Raw genomic sequence first — 21,605 nt, 5'->3', positions numbered from 1 at the left:
CACAGCCTCAAAATGTCAAATATCAACACATTAACCATTAAAAGTAATCATAAAGCGGAGCTCTCAACTTAACTGTCTGCGTGAGCAGCAAAGAAAGAGGACTGGTTCCGGTGTTACTGGCTCTTATGGGGCTCTGCAGGAAGTGATGTGCTGTATGCATCATGGGAAATGTAGTTGTTTTTGCATAAGAAAAGTTTTCATTGGCTGCTGTGAGTAGCAATAAATAGAAAGAGAAGCCTAATACGAAGCCTCCGGTCCTGTAATAGAATTGGAGAACATGCTACACTGAGGGCGAGGCTCAGGGCAAAACGACAGGAATACTGTTTTTATTAGACAAAAAGCGCAGAAAATCCCTGTAATGACCAGCAGCCCCTCGTGTGCTAGTCAGACAGAGACGGCCGGTAGGCGCGAATCTGTTGCTGCGCGCGTCAGAGCTAGAGGCAAACCGGAATACTTCAGCTGGGCGCTGCCTGCGTCCTTTGACCTGTGCAGTACTTCCGCTTCCTCGAGATCGCGGGCTGCCGAGTTAAAGGACGCTGCCAGTTTCTGTTCTGCCTTCGGTGCTCGTGCAGCTGTCACCTCCGTTTTCTCAGGTACAGTGGGTCCCTGAGCTTCTCCGCCGCGAGGGTTGGTAGTGTTAGTGTCTGACTGAAGCCGGGTTGGGTTACCACCTTTGTCTAAAACAAAATTCTGCCAGTTAAGAGTGTCCCTAATGTCAAACGTAAACGAACGTATTTTATTTACAGTTGGACCGCGCATAGATCTTTTTAGGCTGTAGTGCACTGACACGCACTTAATATACCAAAAGACACATTTGCTACAGGTCCCTGTACAGTGTGCGCCAGGATTGTCACAGGTAGCTTGTTATACGCATATAGCAAACACTTTTGTACATACTTTTCTTATAAATGCATCAAATGTAGTTAAATTTCTGCAAAATTACACAAGGCTGGATTTTTAAGCGTTTAATCCACCAATTTTACGCTTGGATTATAGTTGATCCACAAAAGCAGCCTGCCAATACATATCTTTAGCACAGATTTTTTTTAACGGTATGGTGCTTTTTCTTTAAGTTCGGTGTAAGGAAAACGAATACTTATACCGCCTGCAAACTGTTTTTTGCGTTCTATAGTAGAGTGCTTTTGATAGTTGATCCTTCTACCAGAAGCAGACTGCAAGAAACATTTACTTAACTTTACTTTTCAGACCACATAAGATTGTCAGTTTATTTGCTTTCCTTTTACCCCTTGGTTAATTTATAAGGATACTTTAAACTTGAAAACAAGGAGAGGGGGCTCTATACACCAAAGAGATGGAGCTCCCAAAAACCATAAAGTTAAAAAAGGGTTCCCTTTGGTCAGGACCTATATTGTGCCATTCATACCTCGTAAACACTCAATCCTTGAGTGTTTACGAGGTATGAATGGCACAATATAGGTCCTGACCAAAGGGAACCCTTTTTTAAACTTTATTAACAGCTTACAGCATAACATACACAGATCCCGAAACACAGGACCACCAATACCAAAGCAGCATTAAACAGTATAAGTGTTGTTTTTTGTTTTACAGCACAAGACGCTCAGCAAGAGAAACCCCCACAGGAACAAAGCCCCCCTCCACCCCCCTCCCCCCCCTGGCACTGTATACAAAATCCCAAGCAATTTAACCTCATTTTTAAGGCGTTCCCAACAGTCCAGTCCAATCGCCTACACTTTGTCAGCCCATTTATTATTACAACAAGCTTACTGTAGTTCAGGGTGGTTCAATAAGTACATAGTGAGTGGGGCCCAGAAGTCCTTGGGGCGTGAAGCCTCGGGAATCTCTTCTGCATAGATCTCCAGCTGTTCTGCAATAGACCATATCTCGAACCCACTTTTTTACCGTTGGGGTAGTTTTAGCTCCCCAGCATTGTACCGCAGCTCTTTTTGCCAACAATGGTGTGATTGCAACTAAACGCTGATTGCAGGGCTTCAGAGCCTTAACCCAGCAGACAAACCTCGGGCACACACGCCACTTCTTTCAGCACCACATCATAAGGCACATAACTTAAAGGCATTTTCAAATGCCTACCTATGGGCAATTGATCGGTATATTGCCTTCTACAGGACTTTGTATACAAATACTTGATACATTGCAAATAGTTAATTAAAACGAAATGTTACGTTTTGGAGCATCAGCTGACAAGTGTTTCACTAAGACTAAATTGGCCATCATGCTATTTCAAGGCACTACTGTTACTTTCAAGTATATTGCAAAAGTTGAGAGATTGGCCAGAAGTTGAGTTAATATGCCAGGTCCATGGTTAGTATTGATAAAATTACTTTATTGGTCATCATCTGTTGTGATCTGGGCAAGTCAAGTCTCAACGCATTGCCTTGAAAATGCTTGAGGGCCAATTTAGCCGAATGAAGTATGTCAGTTGATTCTTCCCAATATATTATTTGCATGGACTATTTACTATTAATGCCTATTTACTATATCTTATATGCATTTGGAAATTATGAAATTTATTTGAGGATTACAGTAAAGGAACTGGTCATTCTAAGGGCAGTCTTTGTCTTACCTACATGAAGAGATTGGTGAAGGCTCGAATCATAATGCAAGTCACATCCTACTCAAGCCTGTAGCAAGTTTTTCCTCCTACCTCTTTTCCATCCGCATGACACATCAGCCTTTACTTACCTCTGCCTTTGGTTTTCTGCGTTATTTTCCTCATTCCAGCTCCCACCTTTGTTTATTGTAACAGTGCTCTTAGATCAGACACCCCCTGTCACTCCAATTGCAAATCGTTTCTAATTGGATATCTCCTGAATATTCTCTGAAAGCAGTGAACCAGTATGCAAGTTGGATGTGGTGATATTAGGTGAAAATTACTACTAGTTTATTTTTTGTCCTCAGCCCTTCCTGGAGTCGGAGCTAGATCCCTCCCTCCAAACAAAGATTTTTTTTTTTTATTTAGCATCCCCCGCTTCCACAAAAATGAAATGTGTATTTCACCTCAAAAACAGAATAGAATCGGGGAATCGAGCTCCCTCCTCTACCACCCACTGACCCCTGAATGGAGCCTTGTATTTTACTGCATACTGTTTGTATATGTACATTGCTTTGAAAACCCTGCATATGATGACAATAGAGTTTCACGACCTCTTAACTGATCTACATGTCTTGAGATCTAGAACTGTCTGCATTACGTTTGACTTTTACCCCCTGCATGTTGGGCAGGTGTTTGATTATGGTCGAAATGTTGGACTGCTGTGAAATTATGCCATTTTCTCCTACAGGTCAATGTAGGGCCTTTGCCCACACATTCAACGAAAAACCAAATAAAATTTGTTGTGGAGAAAAAAAACCCAGAATAGATCTCTCTGCATAACAACAAAAATAAATGAAACACTTGCCACTGAAACATCGTATTGGGCTCCTTAAATCATAGAAAGTAAATATGTAAAGCCGTGTAGATTTTAGTGGTGATTTGCTGTGTGCTTCCCACTTTAATTTTCCTGAATCCAGTAAATATGAAGGGGTCATTTGTAAACTAAAATGCTGCAATTTGGTTCCCATAAACCCTAGATATTTGATTGTAAATACTTAATATGGATTAACCTTCAGTACCTAGTGGTCAGTGCGCTTTACATTTCATTAGTTTATCTACTTATTGTCTATAAAAGGCAGGGTACTGTTGTTTTTATCACAAAACCTGGTCATAGTGACCCCTGCTGTGCTCACAGTATTTCAGTATCCGCTCCTTTGATTCGATCTCTGCTAGCTACCTATTATTGCATTGCAATCACCATGTGTACCTTTGCAAATGCACTGATTGTGTTGCAGCACGAAGTAATTATCTTTTTCCTTTTGTACCCCATTTGCCATGTTCAAGCCGTACTTAACCTTTGGTATTTGATAGTAAGTATTACCCCCCCCCCCCCCACACAAAAAAATGAAGGTAATCTTAAAGCCAATGTGTCCTTTTTTGTATCCTGCAACCCACCCACCATCTTCCACATGTTGATTTTTCATGTTTCTTGTGCAGTAGATGTAATTCTTGTCCTGTGGTTTCTCGATGTGATGCGTATAGAAGTGTTGAGAGACTAGGCTCGGACCCCCATAAAAGTGTCTGGCCTCTTCAGTTTCTGCATCCCGTGCACATATCCAAATGATCTGGGGTTGTGGCTGGTGGCAGCTACAACCGAGGTCATGTGGATGGTAACAGATGCCTGCATGGGAGAAGAAAGGGGTGAAGGGCAAAATCTCAGAGCTTGAGGGTGATGGGAGAGGATGGGGACGAAGTGCATGCTAGTGACTGCAGGATTGCATGCGTTCAGGAATGGATGAATAGGTACGGAAATTCAAAGGATGGAACGAGAGATAAATGGATTTTAAAGGAAATGGTAATAGGGAAGAGTTGTGTGGCCTTTACGGGGACCTTGGTGAAGTTGTACAGTAGGAATGACAAATGGGGTTGGTGGGATACTCATGTTTTATGAAGAGCTAGTAAAAGAGGGCAGCAGGTGGTGAAGGAATCTGTACGTGCAAATCGTTGTAGCCAGAACTTTATATGGGTCGTGAATGTAGTGGTGATAGTTGCATGGTGTACTGTGGAGGCAATGGTAGTCAATTAAGGTTCCACCAAGAGCTGTCTCTGTGTAGATGTGACATTTGGAGTAGTTGTGGGAGAGTGATCAGTATGCATAAGACAAATGATAGGTTAGACTCAGGGACCAGTGGTAGAAGACAGAAAGAATGGTGATGGATGAGTTGCTCTAATAGGGGGGGATAAATGTGTTAGAGGTCAAAGGAGGGACGGAAATGTTGCGATGAGATGAGCAGGAAAACTGTTGTATTGGCTTGGATGTGATAAAAAGACACGTTTGAGGACGGCAACAGGAAAAATTAGAGGCTTGCAATGAGATCATAACTATGAAAGCACCGGCTATAGAAGAATATTATGAGCACTATCAACTAAACCGTGCTTAAGCTTGGCAGAGGCAAAAATCAAGAGACCGGGAAGTACTGACACTATGATGAGTTCTACACAAAGCGTGACATGGGGGGAGGCCAAAAGGTTAATTTTGATAGGTTGCCAGTGAGTGGATTCACTGTAGAGATAATCAGTGTGAGGAGTCACAGAACAGAGTTGTAGAACTGGTGGTGCAGCAGGTGCCGTGCAACTGATTGCCTAGAGAGCGGGATAGCACATGGGAATTCACAAACGTTTCCCCAGTGGCCAAAATGTATGGTCTGTTGCATGCCTGCGAGCCGAATTGCAAGGATCGAGTGGTGTAGTGTGTGTGTGTGTGTGTAGGGGAAACCGAAGCATGTACATAGTGTGGACACCAAACCGGGCCTTCACATGGCATCTATGTGCTGCCCATGCTCTAACCTCATGTTCCAAGAATGAAAGACAAAGGGAGGCGTGGCCAACGACATAGGACGTGCTTTCGCCGAGCACCGGTCAAAAGCCAATTCTGAAGGTAATCCGGCAGTCCTAGGACCTGGACTAAACAATCCTGTTTTGGGGATTCGACGGAGCCCCCAATACTCACAGCAAGGGACTTTTCGAAGGCCCGATCCTAAAATAAAAGACGATTGAGGCAGTGAAAAGTCCCGTCAGGGTCCTGACCAAAATGCCGCCGAACTAGAGACGGGAATGTGAATCTGGCTCTGACACACTGATACAAACCACAAAAGGGTTGACTCCACTTACCGAGCCGCAAGAGAAGATACAGTTGGCACCATACCCTCTGGTGCACACCTAAGAGGTAATAGAAGCGGGTCGCGAGGGGTGAAACGAAGACGTGCTCCCGACTTGAAGACCTCTTCAGAGACGCATAAGCGGGTCGGCTGAAGGTAAACTGAGCGGAAGACAGCAGAGGCCGACAGCGCTGAGGGACGACCCCTGGGACGACTGCCAGGCACAATGCCTCAGGACAGGGATAGCCACGGAAGGGGTCCCTGCATGCTCCATGGTCCGTCCGAGAAAATAGCGGCTCCCAGTGCTCTGAGTCACACGGCAGGTGGGAGACCCACACCTGAGTTCCAACAACCACTGGAACTTGGTGAGGCCTGATGGTGACAACTGAAGAAGCAGACTCGGGCAAGATGAGTGAGCCCGGCCCACCCAAACTATCGCAGGTTAGATCATACCAGGGGCGACAAAGGGAGCACACGCATAACGTTGCCTCATATTGAGCCGCATAGCGGACACAGGCTGCAGAACGGGAGGAGGTGTAAGATAAGCTGCATGGAGGAATAGGGACCAGGAAGGCCACAGACATGTTTTGAGTACCCCCCCCCCCCCCTTCCCTCGAGCACCGCTGTAACTACTGGGGGAACACAAACTCCTTCAGAAAGACCCTGACTTCACTTGGCAAAGAATGCTGGAATAAGCAAGCTCCATACCATTCCTCTCCCCCCCCCCCCCCCCACCCCCCCAGAGGCGACGCCATGCAACAAGGCCCTTGACCGCTCAGAAAAGGGGGTGCTCAGAGATAAAGGGAGCGCACAAGAAAGGGTGAATAGTCCGAAGGAGGTGACGCACAGGTCACTCATCCAAGCCCAAACAAACGTCTTCAAGATTCAAAACGCCCTATTCCTCACTATGGGCAAAGACAAGGAGCCTAAGCACCCTAGACAAGGGAAGATGGATCGCTACACTAAAGTGATCACTCCACCCCCAGAGGAGCACCCACCAAGCCGCACGACACTCTTCAAGCAATTCAAGCCTCTAGATTCAGCCGCACGCCTTGCTTGACAGCCCCCTCAGTTCCCCCTCCAAGACAGGACTCGACCCTCTGAACTGTCAGTGATCCACTGTCCGCGCAGTTCTTCCACCCCAATTAAGCTCTGAGGTACCACCTCGACTCATCTCCACCTCACGCCCTTCCCGGTAGCATTCATTCCCCTATCATGGTAGGACTCGACGTACTGACTTGTCAGTGATTCACCGTCCGCGCACACTCCGCGCTTGCTTTCTTGTGCCACTTCGTTCTCGTGGCATCGAGATTCATTGCTCCACTCTGCTGGTAATTCTTCTTGTCCTGATGATGATCTCCAACAAATGAGATCGAAACGCCGTCAACCTCTTTTCACAACCAAAACTCCCTCATTATATTGAATCAATTGGAGTTTTGTTCTATGTTGTCAATGTGATGTAGGTTTAATGTCCCCAACCACCCACTTCACGCACTTTCACTCTTCATGTGAGCACCTGAACTACACCTTGTAATTACTTGACTCTCCATTAATGACGTTAATAAATGTGCGATCACTGCAACCGTGTCCCTTCATATATTATGCAGCAAGTACTTATTAATTATTTTTGTTGCCTATCTGATTTATGCATATCTCAATAAGTGTAGCCTAAGGCTACTATAGGACCGTTTTTGGCCTCTCTAGTACCATTGTTCGTTCTTACTATACATTACCCCTGGTCTGACTATTGGGGTCCCCTTGTCTTATTTAAATACCATTGAAACCAGGCAAGACCAAACAAGTAAACCATTGAAATAAAACATAGTAAACAGTAGCAATCGCAAAGTGGGGACTGACGGCTACCGCCATCATGTGAATAAACACTTAACCAGGACCAATCCAGAGCCCAAGTGTGATATGGTGTGATATGGAGAACATTACAGATCATATTACAATTTATAGAAAGATCAATCAACAAATTATATACGAGTGGTAGGGGAATGACATCCCAGCATTGCGTCTCTTGGCGGCAGTTTGTAATGTGGCAAACAGCATGAGGAAGACGCTCTCCCAGTATTCCGTCAGCCGTTTGTGGCATCACGGTAGGAAAGAGTTGTAGGCTGCTGTCCGAGCGGACGGTGCTGTGGTCCGATGATTCCGACAGCCTGCAGGAGGAGTTGTCTTTAAAGGTGTGTGCAGCTGTCAGGGCCGACTCTTTGCCAGTCTGGACTTGTTGCTGTGTGGGCCAAGGGAAGGGCAGCACGTCAGTGGATGTAGCCACTCACTGCGATCAATGGCGTCTTGAGGTTCCGGGTGGTAGATGGGGATCGGCCTAAGAGTTGTGTAGGTTCCATGACTTCGAGCCATTCTTCGACATCTTCCGGACTTGCAAAAAAGTATGTCTTCTGCTCGTAGATGATCTTCAGACGTGCTGGGAAGAGTTGCGCATATTTGAGATTCATGGTGCGTAATTTCCTCTTCACCTCTTGAAAGGAAGAGCGTCTGCGCTGTACTAGGAGCGTATAGTCAGGATACAGTGATATTTGGTAGTTAAATTGGATCTGTGGTTTTTCACGTTCTTTTTTGTAACGGCATGTCGCGGTCTCTGTAGTTGAGAATTTTCACGATCAAGGGCCTCGGTGGGGCTCCCACTCATGGTTTCCCGGTGGCGATCCGGTGCGCCCTTTCAACGCATAGGAGGTCGGTGAGACCCTCAGGGGCCACATGCGTGTGGAGCCAATGTTCCATGTGCGTTGCTGCCTCATTTCCTTTACTCCGTTCCGGTAGTCCAATGACGCGGATATTGTTGCGTTGCGCCCAGCCTTCCGTATCCTCCACTCTATCCATCAGCCCTGTGACCTGCTTTCGAAGGGACTGTAGCTGACTCGCATGTTCTTTGTGTTGTGGCACCAGGTCCCGCAGCGTGGAGCTATTATCTTTCACCGTATCGGCTAGCTTAGCAGTAACGTGAAACCAGTAGTAAGGGTGCCTATTTGCTGTTCTATGGCTCTTCATGATTCCCGCACTTCATTCAGTATTAAGTCCAGCTTGTCCGGCGCTCTCTCGGCGTCCATGGGCGGGATTGTGTTGAGTGATTGCGCGCTCTGGGACGGATCTCCCTCGTCCACACCTTGGGAATTAGGAGCCACTGCCTCCTGGGTTTTGCCCCTGTAGCGGCCCATCTCCTCATGCAGGATTGACTTGCGATATATATATATATCTCTCTTGTAAGCGGTCCGGGTGTCCAGCGTTCCGGAGCCCCGGCGGTGTCTAGGTTGGCGCCGTGCAGGAAGTAGCACTGGTCGTTCACCCGCTCCTCCGCTTCCAGGGCACAATCTGTGTGCAGGACGTGGATTCAGGCCAAGCAGCAAGTCTGGGAAGCAACACTGCGATGTGTACAGCTGCACCTACCCACAGCCCCAAGTACAGCAATTGGTCAGGGCCGGTTGCATGAAGAAGGAAGTCTCCGGGGCGCAGGGCGAGCCGCTGCTATGCAGGGGGGGAGGGGGTAACGGGGCATGCCACAGGACACAGTGCAGCCTATAGCCCTCAACACAATGCGCCCAGCAGGTTATGATGGCCAGAAAGGGAGAGGTTAGTTGGGCAGTAGAGGCTTTCGCGCCCTCGAGGATCCAGCGTATATTCCACGCAGTCTACAATCCAGGTTGTCTCCAGTGCAGATGTGGGCTGTCATCTGAGGCCTCTCGCCGCCTCAATGCAATGCGCAGTTCAGGTTTCTACCCCCCCTGGTGCCTGCAATTGCAGCAGTGCCGCCCCTGTTGAAATCAGTAACTCGTGGCCCGGGCTGACCATGCAGGGCTTGTGCACCAATGCCCTCTGCCTGCCTCCCCTCGTTGTAGCCGCGATCTCGGTGCCTCACTCGGAGGGGGGAGAAAGAAACACGCCGGCTGCAAACCCGCCGGTCCGGGCAGTACACCGTCCCCGGAGTGCTGGCGCCCAGATTCCCAGTGCAGGCCCAGGCCTCGCACGTCTTCTGTAGTGTGCCCGCTCTCAGTTCCGGGCCATCTCAAGGCCGCTCACAGAGCACTCCGCCTCAGGTCCGGAGGTCGGAACTCCGCTGCAGCTCACTGGAACAGATTCCCAGTAAGTGTAGCAGGTGCTGAGACGGGGCAGGCGGTCTACTACTATGGGGCAGGACAAATAAGAAGGGTGACCATGCTTGCTGCACTCCGGCCGACAGGTCACGTACGACCTTGGCCCGTTTATGTTATACCCCCATAACCGCACCCGGTCACGAGGGGTGCGTGCTCGCGCATGGGGAGCATAGAGGCCGGGTGGCCCTCTACATCCCTCCAACACTTTAGCCGGCCAAACAGCCACCGGAACATCAACATGTGGATTTCAAACGTAAAGACAGAGAAAGAGAAAAACAGATAGGGGGGGGGGGGGAGAGAGAGAGAGAGAGAGAGAGAGAGAGAGAGAGAGAGAAAGAAAAGAGATACGTAGCTCTGGCATCAGTGTCCAATGTTTTCAGGACGCCTCGGGCTCAGATCGCCCTGGTATTCCTCTGCTGCCGTCCACTCGACAGGCGTAGTCTTTCAGTTTTTGGCTGGGAGCCGGGTTCGGTCTTAGCTGGTATCTTTGGCTCCGCGACACCGGTTCCTGTCGAGTCGGCGTGATGCTGCCGGAGTCTTCCACGACCCCATCGTGGCTGGGGCTTCTAGGACTCTCGCCCTCGCGTCCGGGCTGTGACGTTGCTTGGGTGTCCGGTTCGGCGGCCACTTCGGCCTGGCTTCGCTGAGGGTCGGACTCCCCACTGTCCTCACCACCCTCCTGGTAGCCGCGAATCCTTGGCGGATTGTTTGGTATCACCCTGAACCATGACACGTTTCTCACCACGGTATGCCGCCCCTTCTGCGCTGTGATCATTGTCCCGTTCACCTGGGTCACCACCCATCCTTCAGGCTCATAGGGTGTTCGGAATTTCCAGCCGGGGTGCCGGTCCTTCAGGATAACTCTCGACCCCACTTGAATGTTCGGGGTCTTGGCCCCTCGACGCGCGGAGGCCTTGTCGTTGGTCTTTTGGCGCCGTCTCTGTGTACGCACCGGGTCTCGGTCCGGCGGCGCCCAGGCAGCCGCTTCAGGAATGAGATCTTGCGGATGCCGTTTCAGGAGTGTTGCTGGGGCACATCCTGTTGTTGCATGCGGTGTTTTCCGGTATGCAGATAGGAACTGATGGAGGCACGTTTAGAGGTCTCGATGTTGATGCACCCCTATGCGCATCCCCCTGTTCAAGGTCCTCCTGAAACGCTCCACCTCCCCGTTGGCCTGAGGCCACTGGGGCGTGATTTTCCGGTGCCTGACCCCTCTGCGCAGTAGAAAGTCCTGAAACTCCTGCCCTTGAAACGGCAGGCCATTGTCCGACTTGATCTCCTCCGGCAGACCGAACGTTGCAAAGGCCTTCTCCAAGGCGGGTTGTACCTGGGTGAATGCCGTGGAGGACACCACCTCGACCACCGGGAACTTGGTGCACGAGTCGATGATGACCGTCGTCCGTCCGGAAAACTGCCAAAGTCGATGCTCCCCTTCGTCCAGGGCGTGTCGCAGGGCTCCTCAGTAATGACCGGTGCAGGAACGGGGTCTGCCCCAGTTATGGCACACGAGTGGCATGTCCGCACTTCCTCCTCAACTAGCTTGTCCATTGCCGGGAACCATACTTTGGATCTGAGCCTTGCCTTCGTCTTTCCAGCCTCTTGGTGGCCCTGGTGGGCTATCATTACCAACCGCCTCTGGAGGTCGTGTGGGACCACGATGTTCTGACCTCTCAACACCAGGCCGGACTCTCCCGTGCTTTGCTCGTGCCGCACTTTCCACGGTTGCCTCCTTGTGTTCTGCTCGTCTTCAACCAGGCCTGCCACCCCGTCCAGGAACCTGTGCCAGCGACCCGTGGCAAGAGCGTCTTTGACTTGTTGAAGCTTGGTGTCTCGTTCCGTGGCTTCACACAGCTCCGCCTTCGTGATTGCCAACGGGCACGCGTCTTCCTCCACCATCTGCACGAACGCCTCCGTCTGTAAACTGTCGTCTGAAAGGGCCCGCTCGTCCCCCGATGGTGGGTGCCTTGACAGGAAGTTCACCGGGTTGTTGGCCCCTGGGCGAAAGATTAGTTGGAACGAATATGCCTGAAGCTGCACCGCCCATCGTTCGATCCTTGGGGGTGCCAGCCTATTCGACCCGCTGAACAGCGGCACTAGGGGCTTGTGGTCCGTTATGACTTTGAACGAGTGGCCGAACAGGTAAAGATTAAAGTGCTGGCAGGCCCAGCGAATGGCCAGGGCCTTGTGTTCAATCTGTGCATACCTCGTTTCCGTTGGTGACAGTGCCCGACTGGCGTACGACACGGGCGCATAGACTCCTGGCCTTGCTTCCTGCAGCAGCACCGCGCCAAGCCCCACCGGGCTGGCATCCACCACCAGCTCTGTATTCCTCCCCAGGTGGAAGTACGCCATCGTTGTTTGGTCTAGTAGTGCCTTCACCTCTTGGAACGCCGTGTCCTCCTGTGGTGTCCAGGCCCATGGCGTCCCGGTCTTCGTTAGCTGCCTCAGGGGCTCCGCCAGCGTGGCGAGGTTTGGCAGAAACCGGCCACAGTAAGTTGCCATGCCCAGAAAGCTTCTTATTGCTGTCAGATTCTGTGGCACCGGAGCCTTCTGGATCGGCGCCGCTTTCCGAGGGTCCACCTTGAGCCCCTCCCTAGAGAACACGTAGCCGAAAAAGTCAATCGAGCTTTGATAGAACGCACACTTTTTCCGGTGTAGCGTGAGGCCACACTCCACCAGCCGCTGCAGGGTCGCCCGAAGTCTGGCGTGATGTTCCTTCAGGCTCTTGGAGTATATGAGAATATTGTCGCTCAGATTGCTCACTCCGACAAGTCCCGAGAGGGTTTCCTGAATCAAGTTCTGAAAAACCTCTGCCGCCGACGACACCCCAAAACTGAGCTGGGTGTACCTCCTCAACCCCACATGTGTCGAAGGTAGTAATGTACCTGCTGTCCGGGGCTAACTCAAGCTGGTGGTATCTCGAGTTAAGGTCCAATTTCGAAAACCATTGGGCCCCGTTCAAGTCCGCGACAATGTCGTCCATCGTCGGGGTCACATGCCGCTCCCGTCTGATGGCTTGATTGGGGAGTCGCATGTCGACACATAGGCGGATAGCGCCCGGTTGTTTCGGTTTGGGCGCCACCACCAGGGGCGACACCCATGGTGTGGGTCCCGACACCTTCTCAATGACTCCTAGGTCCTCGAGCGCTTGCAGCTCCTTCTCCACCAGCGGACGGATGTGCAGGGGTATCCTTCGGTGTCGGAGTGCTCTTGGCTGGACACTCCTGTCTGTGTAGCTTCACTTGCAGGCCCTTCAGCTTCCCTAGCCCCGTGAAGAGTTGGGGAAAGTCTTTCAAGATGTCTTCCGCATGGATGTCATGCACTTGCCTCGCAAAGAACACTAACTCGAGGTCCTCCGCCGTATGACACCCTACAAGCGTGCCTGTTCCACCTTCCGTGACGTGGAATGTCGCTGTCAGTGTGTGCGTCTCACTGGACACTTCCACCTCGATCATGCCTCGCAGGGGGAGTGGCTCCGTTCCCCCGTACGTGAAGATCCTGGTTTTGCTCAGGATGAGCTTTGGCTTGGGCTGTAGCTGGTCGAACTAGTGTGAATCCGTAACATTCACGGACCCCCCGTGTCGATTAGGGCTTGTACAGGTGACCCATTGATCAGGACTTGGCACATGGGCGGTGGGCGCCTCTTCTTGCCCCAGCGTCCTGTGAAAGAGATGACAAAGGCATCATCATCTTCGTAGTACGCCGTCTCCGGAGCCGCGACTGGTGACACTCCAGACTCCCTGTCCTCTAGTGTGAGGTGTTTCAGGCTTCCTGGGCGTCCTCGAGGAGCGCCTTCACGTGTTCGGCCTCCTCGCCCCCGACATACGCTTGCGTAGTGGTTGGCTTTCCCACACTTTGCACATGCCTGCCCTCTCGCGGGGCACCTCTCCTGACCTCCGTGGTCTAAGCCGCAGTATCCGCACCTGCTGTTGGGCCTTGGGCCTGTACCCCGTTGGGATGCACCTCCGGGGCGCCTCTGTATGGCTTCTACCACTTCTTCCTTGATCCGCACTGGTTTGGGGGTCACCGCCCCCGACGCGTTGCGCAGCCTCACCGTCTCCATTTCTTCTGCACGTTTGTCCGAGAGCTCGTGCGAGCGCGCTAGAATTAGAATCTCATCTAGTGAGATACCTGGCTGTCGTAGGATCAGGCGCCTCAGTGACACGGCCTTGCATCCGGCGATTAATTGTGCCCTAATCTCATCGTTGTGGTCTATGCCGGTGCACGTGGCCGCCAGTTTCCGGAGCCGTGCATAGTACATATCCATGGTCTCCCCTTGCCGAGCCTGCCGCAGCTTGAATCTTTCATAATCTGGATTCATTTGGGGATCAAAGTACTTATTCAACGCGGCAATCGCGGCGTCATAATCGTAGTCCTGCCCAGTGTGGGTAGCGACTTAAACAGCTCGTAGAGCTCATCGCCTCCGAAGTGCATGAGGAGGGATCTCTTCACCTTGCCGTCATTTTCCCGAGTCCCTGTAAAGTAGTGGCTGAGGCGGCCCACCCAGCGCTTCCACCGTGGCGCCGCGGTGGCGGGGTCAGCCAACTGGCTGAACGGCGGTAGGGGCGTCACCGAAGAGTGCGGGGCGGGCGGGGCCGCCTGGTCGTCCTCCATGGCGCCGCGTAGCGCTCTGCTGATCCTCAAGGCCTGGGAACGTGATGCGTTGCCCTGAGGGTCTGGGCGTGCAGAAGAGCGCCCTAGGTGTTGCTGCCTTTGTTATGCAGGAGCAGTCTCTTGCCTCCACGCCAGGTGGGTTTGTTTGTTTTTCTTTCTTTCAAGAGCCCAGGTAGGTGAAAATGGCCCTGTGTCTCTCTCCTGTGTTCCCCTTGGTGCAGTAGCTGCCTCCCCTGCTGCCCTCTCCTTTGCCTTGCAGCCTGGTATTTTCGTTTGGCTGATTATCAGTGTCTTTATGTTATTTTCAGGGCCTTTTGCAGACTGTGTCCCTCCAAGGGAATGGGAGCAGCCCCCCTGCAGCCAAGCCTCTCACTGAGACAAATGGAACGCCTCAAACGCTCTTGGCCCCCACCGAAACCACAGAAGCGGGGCTGTAACGTGCCTCGCAGCACGTGCGGGAGGCCCCTGGGGCGAGCCGACACCTCGTCGGGCCTACGCGCCGATATGCGAGGGCCGGTGTCGCTCGATGGTGCGTGTGCGTGCGTGTGCGCTCCGCCTCACCGTGATCTTTTCGCCGTCCCCAGAAGCCAGCGCTGCCTTTCACATGCACGGATTCTGCCTGAGTCGCACTCCGCCGCTGGACCGTTGGGACGCGCTGCGACCGCTCCCCGGGGATCAGCGTCGACCACGCTCTTCACCGCGCACCGCCCGGAGCGGGCGCGCGCCCCTTCGCCACAGCTTCAGCCGCGAGGTAGGGACACTGCCGCTGGGTTCGCAAAGCACCCTCGTCGCCAGTGTAGCAGGTGCTGGGACGGGGCAGGCGGTCTACTACTATGGGGCAGGACAAATAAGAAGGGTGACCACTCTTGCTGCACTCCGGCCGACAGGTCACGTGCGACCTTGGTCCGTTTATTTTATACCCCCGTAACCGCGCCCGGTCACGAGGGGTGCGTGCTCCCGCATGGGGAGCATAGAGGCCGGGTGGCCCTCTACATCAAGCACATCTGTGCATGGGGCAGCTCTCTCTCGGGCGCACACCTGGGTAGGCTCCGGTCTTTTCCAACGATTTGCACCATTGTCACGGTCTTTCCCCTCGCAGCAGGCGCTCCCGAGGTCTCAGCCAGCCAGCCCTGCAGGATCGGGATTCTCACATGTGCACTGCGCCGATGCCTTGGGCGTTCTTCCACTGTCTAACCCGTTTGGGGTTAGAATATTAGTTCAGGATGATTATTCACAGGATATTCGAGCTCGGGAGCTCTCCTAATACGGGTCCGCCATGCTCCACAGTTGGCCACGCCCCCCCCACACAGCACCCTTTGATAACAGAAATAGTAGAAATGGAACAGGACCCTGAGGTGGGGAGACCCCCGACACAAGAAGAGATACCCCACTCGAACTCATAAGGGCCACAAGGACGTGCCACAGAATTAGACCATAAGAGCCAAGAACACCAGCCACCTCTCCCAACATCTCCCTCTTGGAACTACGCAGAAACAGACACTTCGAGACCAAGAGCAGGTGACAGGCCATAAGAAGCCTGAGACTTTTTTTTTTTTTCTTCTTCTCCTTCCTACATACCTCTCCCCCTTCCTTCTTGTATCTGTTTCATTTTTGTTCTTTTTTTGTTTTTTACTGCTCTGCAGGAGTTGGAACCTATAAAGTAAAACATTTGGCAGGGTCAGCGACGGACCTCTCCTTCCCTTATTCACAAAACCGAGAGGAGAACTCTGGGGGGGGGGGGAAAGCGGCGGGGGGGGGGGGGATTTAAGTGTGAAGCGGCGGAGCTGGGAGGGGGGTATTTGGGACGGGTTTAGATTAAGTAAGAAGTTGTTGTTCAGGTTTCAGTCCAGTCATGGGATCCATACAAAATACACAAAGACATGGCTACCTAGCCAGACTTAAATCCAAAGCACATTCAGGCACATTACAAAAATACATCATAGACCAGGATGATGAGACCTGAAACTGAACCTCTCGCCACCCTGACATGGAATGTCAATAGACTCCGATCAGATTAAAAGGGGTCTAGTGATGACCTTTATCAAAAGCATACACTAAGATGTGGTAATGCTGCAGGAAACTCACTCTGAAGGGCACCAAATGTGGGTACCTAGCGAGAGAGGCATACACGGTCCTGGCGCATGCAGGATATACCTCTGGCTCCAGGGGAGTGGCCATCCTGATTAAGATATCACACGCCCCCTTCCACGTGACGCGAACATGGTCGGACCCCCAAGGCACATATGTTGGAGTGACCGGTAAGTGGGGCAGAAGAAGCGTGACCCTTATCTCTGTTTACGCCCCACTGAAATTACAAGCAAGAAGGTCGCTACACATAATAGGGGGAGACTTTAACGAATTGATGCACGCACCCATGGGCCGAACAGGGGGCCATCATCAGACACCCATGACCACACCATTGGCATGCCTTGCTGAGAAGCAATGTTTGGTGGACGTATGGAGGCATATTTACCCAGGAGCGAGGCAATACTCCTATTATTCGGGTGCACACAGGGTCTACTCACGACTGGACTATTGTGTTCCTCCCGAAAGGTGAGATAAGGGAGATACACAAAGCAGAATTCCTGGCTAGAGGCCTGTCTGACCACTCGCTACTACATGTACATATACGAGACCGGCAACACGATAGGAACACATGCTGGCGATTAAATGCATGAGACCTATGATGGTATTGAGGGGCATCCGAGCAGATGCTAAAATCTTCTGCAAAGAAAATCTAGGCTTGGTACAATCCGGGGTCATAATATGGGAAACCTATAAAACAGTCCTACGAGAAAGAAAACAAAATCGTATAGCATGGAAAAATAAAAAAAAAGCAGGAAGACGTAGCCCGACTAGAAAATCAGATCCTAACCCTTGAGGAACAGAACATAGTGCAGACCCCCTGATAGCTGGTAGACCTGCAACGGCAATATAAAGACCTGGCAACCCAGGCCTCTAAGGCACAGGCCCAGGTGACCCTACACAAACTTTGATGTAGGAGACCAGTCACAAAAACTTCTGGCCTGGCTCAGCTGAAAAGAAATAGAGGCCTGATGGGTAGAGCGCATCAGACTCACAAGGGGAGACACAGGTCAAAGACGAGCAGATAATACAGAACTTCGCGTCCTACTATAGAGACTTCTACGACGCCTGCCATCTGCGTGCGACTCCTGACATTATAGAATGTTTAACAGAGGTGCATACACCAGTACTTGAAGATACAGACCGAGATGGGTTGGAAACTGACATCACGATTGAAGAAATTAAGGCCCCTTTAACCCAGCTACGCCCAGGAAAGACCCCAGGCCCAAATGGTCTACTGGTGGAACTGTACAAGTGGTGTGGAGGACTCTTCGGCCCGCACCTCTTAAATCTCTTTGAGGAAGCATATGACGAGGGAATCCTCACGTTAGACCTACGTATGGCCACAAGTATGGCCACAATAATACCAATCTATAAACTGGGGAAGCCGAAAGACAAATGCAAATCCTTCCGCCTGATATCCCTTCTTAACAAGGCGAAGATACTGGCAACCATCCTGGCCATAAGTCTGCGCCAGGTGATGATAACCCTAGTACACTACGACCAGTCTGGATTCCTACCGGTTCGGGCGACCAAGGGGAACCTACGTAGAACTGGATAATGAAGGTCCGAGATCGAGACTCCCCACACCTACTGTTCTCGTTGGATGCAGAAAAGGCTGTAGACTCCTTCCATTGGCCCTTTCTTGAGGCTACCCTGACCAAATTCGGCCTAGGTTCCAATTTCAGGAAATGGGTGGGACTACTGTACAAAGACCCCAGATTCCAAGTCGCCCTAGAGGACACTATACAAGAAAAGATCTCTTTGTATGAGAACTATAGACTTCTGTATATTACGCATCAAGATATGATATCCACTCTATTCCACACAATAGATATGTATGGACAAAAGAACAAGTTACTTACCTTCGGTAACGCTTTTTATGGTGGATACAGTATCTGCCTGTGGATTCCTCACCTTATGAATATCCCCTGCGCCAGCATTCCACGGAAATTTTTCCTAGCTCCCTGCACCGACCTGGTCGTCTCAACGTCCTGGCTCTGCACGCGGCTCCGCATGTCGTCACCGGAGCCATAAGAAGACCACGTCGGCGTGATGACGTCAGTTCCACCCATTTTTTCCGTGTCACCGAGGCAAAACGGGCGGACCGACCATAAAGACAATGCATAGTACACAGTATTCACACAAATACACAGTGTAAAGTGAAAAAGGAAAGCAAACATTTCCTATAAGTTCACATTTCAAATAAGTCAACCATGGACAAATAGAGGTAATAAAATCATGAGTACACAAACATCTAATAACCAATACCTCCTCTTTTAAGGTATAAAAGGGTGGACAACGGGGAGGTGGGTGGGTCAGTAAGGAATCCACAGGCAGATACTGTATCCACCAGAAAAAGCGCTACAGAAGGTAAGTAACTTGTTCTTCCGATGGATACAGCTGCCTGTGGATTCCTCACCTTATGAATTGAATCCCGCAGCAGTCCCACTCCCGGAGGAGTGGGACTATACTAAAAAGTCCTGCAAAACAGAGTGCGCAAAATGGCCGTTCCTCCTCACTTCGGAATCTAAGCAGTAATGCTTCACGAAAGTGTGGAGGGAGGCCCAAGTTGCGGCTTTACAGATGTCCAATACAGGAACACCCCTGGATAAGGCAGAAGTAGACGACTTAGCCCTGGTGGAATGAGCTCTAATGCCTACAGGAGGCTCCTTACCGGCCAAGGATTAACCTATCTTGATGCATAAGATGATCTACCAGGATAAAGTGCGCTTGTGCACTACCTTGCCCTTCATTTGACCAGTATATCCAACAAAGAGCTGATCATCTTGACGGAAGTCCTTTGTTCTATCAAGATAGAAACTAATCGCCCACTTAGGGTCCAAACTGTGTAGCCTTTCCTCCTCCTTGGAAGGGTGAGTAATGGACTGTCCTAGATGGGAGTTACCACCTTAGGCAGAAAAGCAGCCCTCGTCCTGAGTACCATCCGTTCAGCATATATGGTCAGAAAAGGAGTGTTGGAAACCGGGCAACCGGGTTAGCAGTCACCAGGTTCCCAGCACAGTGGTAGCTTGGCTCGAGCGGTTGGGGGTCAGGCACCGTGTTAAGCGTACGTCACACCCTCACAATAACCATGCGTTCATCCGTTCCAAAAACGACACTACACCATAAAAATTATGGGAGACAAGATGAAAATATATATGTCTTTATCTTATTTTCTCTTAGTTGCAGGCCTCACATCATAAATACAATACAATAGGATTTTCCTTCAAAAGAGCAGGTCAAATAAACAGTGCTACTTCGGAATTTCAACAAATAGTTCGGGTCATCATTAAGCAAAGAATAAATAGGGTGCAATAAATACAGACGGCAAATAAATACAGTTGGACAATAAATACAGTGCAAGAATAAATTAGTGGAAGACAATAAATAAAGCACCTTCAATAATTAATGTAAAGCAATCAATGACAATTACAGATCAGATCACTTTCATGAGGTCACTTGGTCTTACTTTGCCCATACACAGTCATTTGGATGGCATGGGGGTGTCCCACCTAGATTGGTCAAGGCTGGGGCTTAAGCTGAGGCAGAACAAGGGTAACTTAAAGATCTGGCCCTCCAAACTACACAGCCCTTTACGGAGGTCACTGTACCAGTCTCAGTTCACCCCTGGCACTCTCAGGCTGGTCCTAACACCCCTCTAACCCCTAGGATGGTCTTTAGGGCTCCACGGGGCCTTAGACGCCCCCTCTACCACTTACTGTCCCTTCCGCGACGATCGGCTCCGCTCGGCGCCGGGTCGATGTCGCTGGGCGGCCTCGACTCTGTCGCTGGGCGGCCTCGACTCTGTCGCTGGGCGGCCTCGACTCGATGTCGCTGGGCGGTCTCGACTCGATGTCGCCTTCCGGCGTCGCAGGGACACGGTCTCCCCGCTTCCGGGTGTCTCCGGAGTGCGATCTCCACTCCCGACCTCCGGCGCGCTTCACCTCAGTTTCCGGCGACTCCGGTGGGCGGACTTCACTCCCTCGTCGACGCCTCACCTCGACCTCAGGTGACTCCATACTCTACCTCCGGCGCCTCTCCACGACCTCCGTCGGCGCCCTCACTCGACCTCCGGCGCCTCTCCACGACCTCCGTCGGCGCCCTCACTCGACCTCTGACGGCTCCGGGTACCACGTCTGCTTTCTGTCAGCGCCGCTTCTCTACCTCAGGCCCCAGGTCTCCAGGCTTCTCGACGTCAGGACTCCAGGAGGATACTGCCGAACAGGTCAGGAACTTGCTGTTCTCCCTCTTTAAGGCCTGTTCCAAATGTTCAGATCCTTAAGATGGTTCTTCTGGTCTTGGTCCCACACAGGGCTTTAGGCTGGGCTTGGTCAGTAGGGACTAGCATCAAGGGTGGGTTTCTGGACCCCACTCCAAGCACTGGTTTCCACCTCTGCTGCCTTACTCCGACCTCCTTCTATCTCTGTCCTCTCTCCTCTCCAGTCAGATGCCAACTGCCAACTGAGATGGCCTCCCAACATTCTAAAACTGCCTCCCACTATCACAGGATTCTAGAATGTTCCAGGAGGTTCTAGAAACCTCCAGTGAGTTCTGGTTATGTCACAGGTGACAATGGATAGCCACCATTTTGTGTCTCAGGCCCTCAGACAGAAGTTCTAGGGGTAGGGAAAATGGCTCCCTGACCCTGCATCAACACTAACAAGTCTGGTGGTTCCCAAAAAGGAAAACCATTATAACAGGGTTTGAGGCAGAAGTGGGACAAAATAAATAATGACGAGGAGGGACCACCCAAAGGGCTGACGGGTCTAACAAGGAGGATTTGAACTCAAAGCCTGGAGCTCACTCGCCCTCCTAGCCGAAGTGATAGCCACTAGAAAGACTGTTTTAAATGTCAGAAATCTCAATGGACAACTATGCATAGGTTCAAACGTAGAACCCATTAAAAAAGTCAACACCAGATTTAAATCCCACTGGGGCATAATAAATGGATTGGGCAGAAACAAGTTAGTAAGCCTCTTAATGAACCTTAAGAGTATTGGAGACTTAAAAAGAGAAGGCTGATCGGGCAAACAAAGAAATGCCGACAAATATCCTTTAACAGTGGGTACAGCACAACCCTGCTGAGCCAAATGAAGT

At 51.1% G+C, this 21,605-nt stretch overlaps 1 protein-coding gene across 1 annotated transcript in view; it reads left to right on the top strand.

The window, feature by feature from the left end:
* Positions 1 to 284: 284 nt before the first annotated feature.
* LOC146799298 (uncharacterized) overlaps positions 285 to 21,605 on the top strand; it is a 216,288-nt gene continuing 194,967 nt past the window's right edge. Inside the window, exon 1 of the mRNA XM_085626828.1 lies at positions 285 to 593. The gene's annotated coding sequence lies outside the window, so the exon portion shown is untranslated. The remainder of the gene's footprint in view (positions 594 to 21,605) is intronic.

The sequence above is a fragment of the Triturus cristatus genome, chromosome 9 (assembly GCF_964204655.1).
Source record: "Triturus cristatus chromosome 9, aTriCri1.1, whole genome shotgun sequence".
In the NCBI taxonomy this organism is placed as follows: Eukaryota; Metazoa; Chordata; class Amphibia; order Caudata; family Salamandridae; genus Triturus; species Triturus cristatus.
The sequence above is the reverse complement of the archived record's forward strand: the minus strand, read 5'-3'. Positions and strand labels throughout refer to the sequence as shown.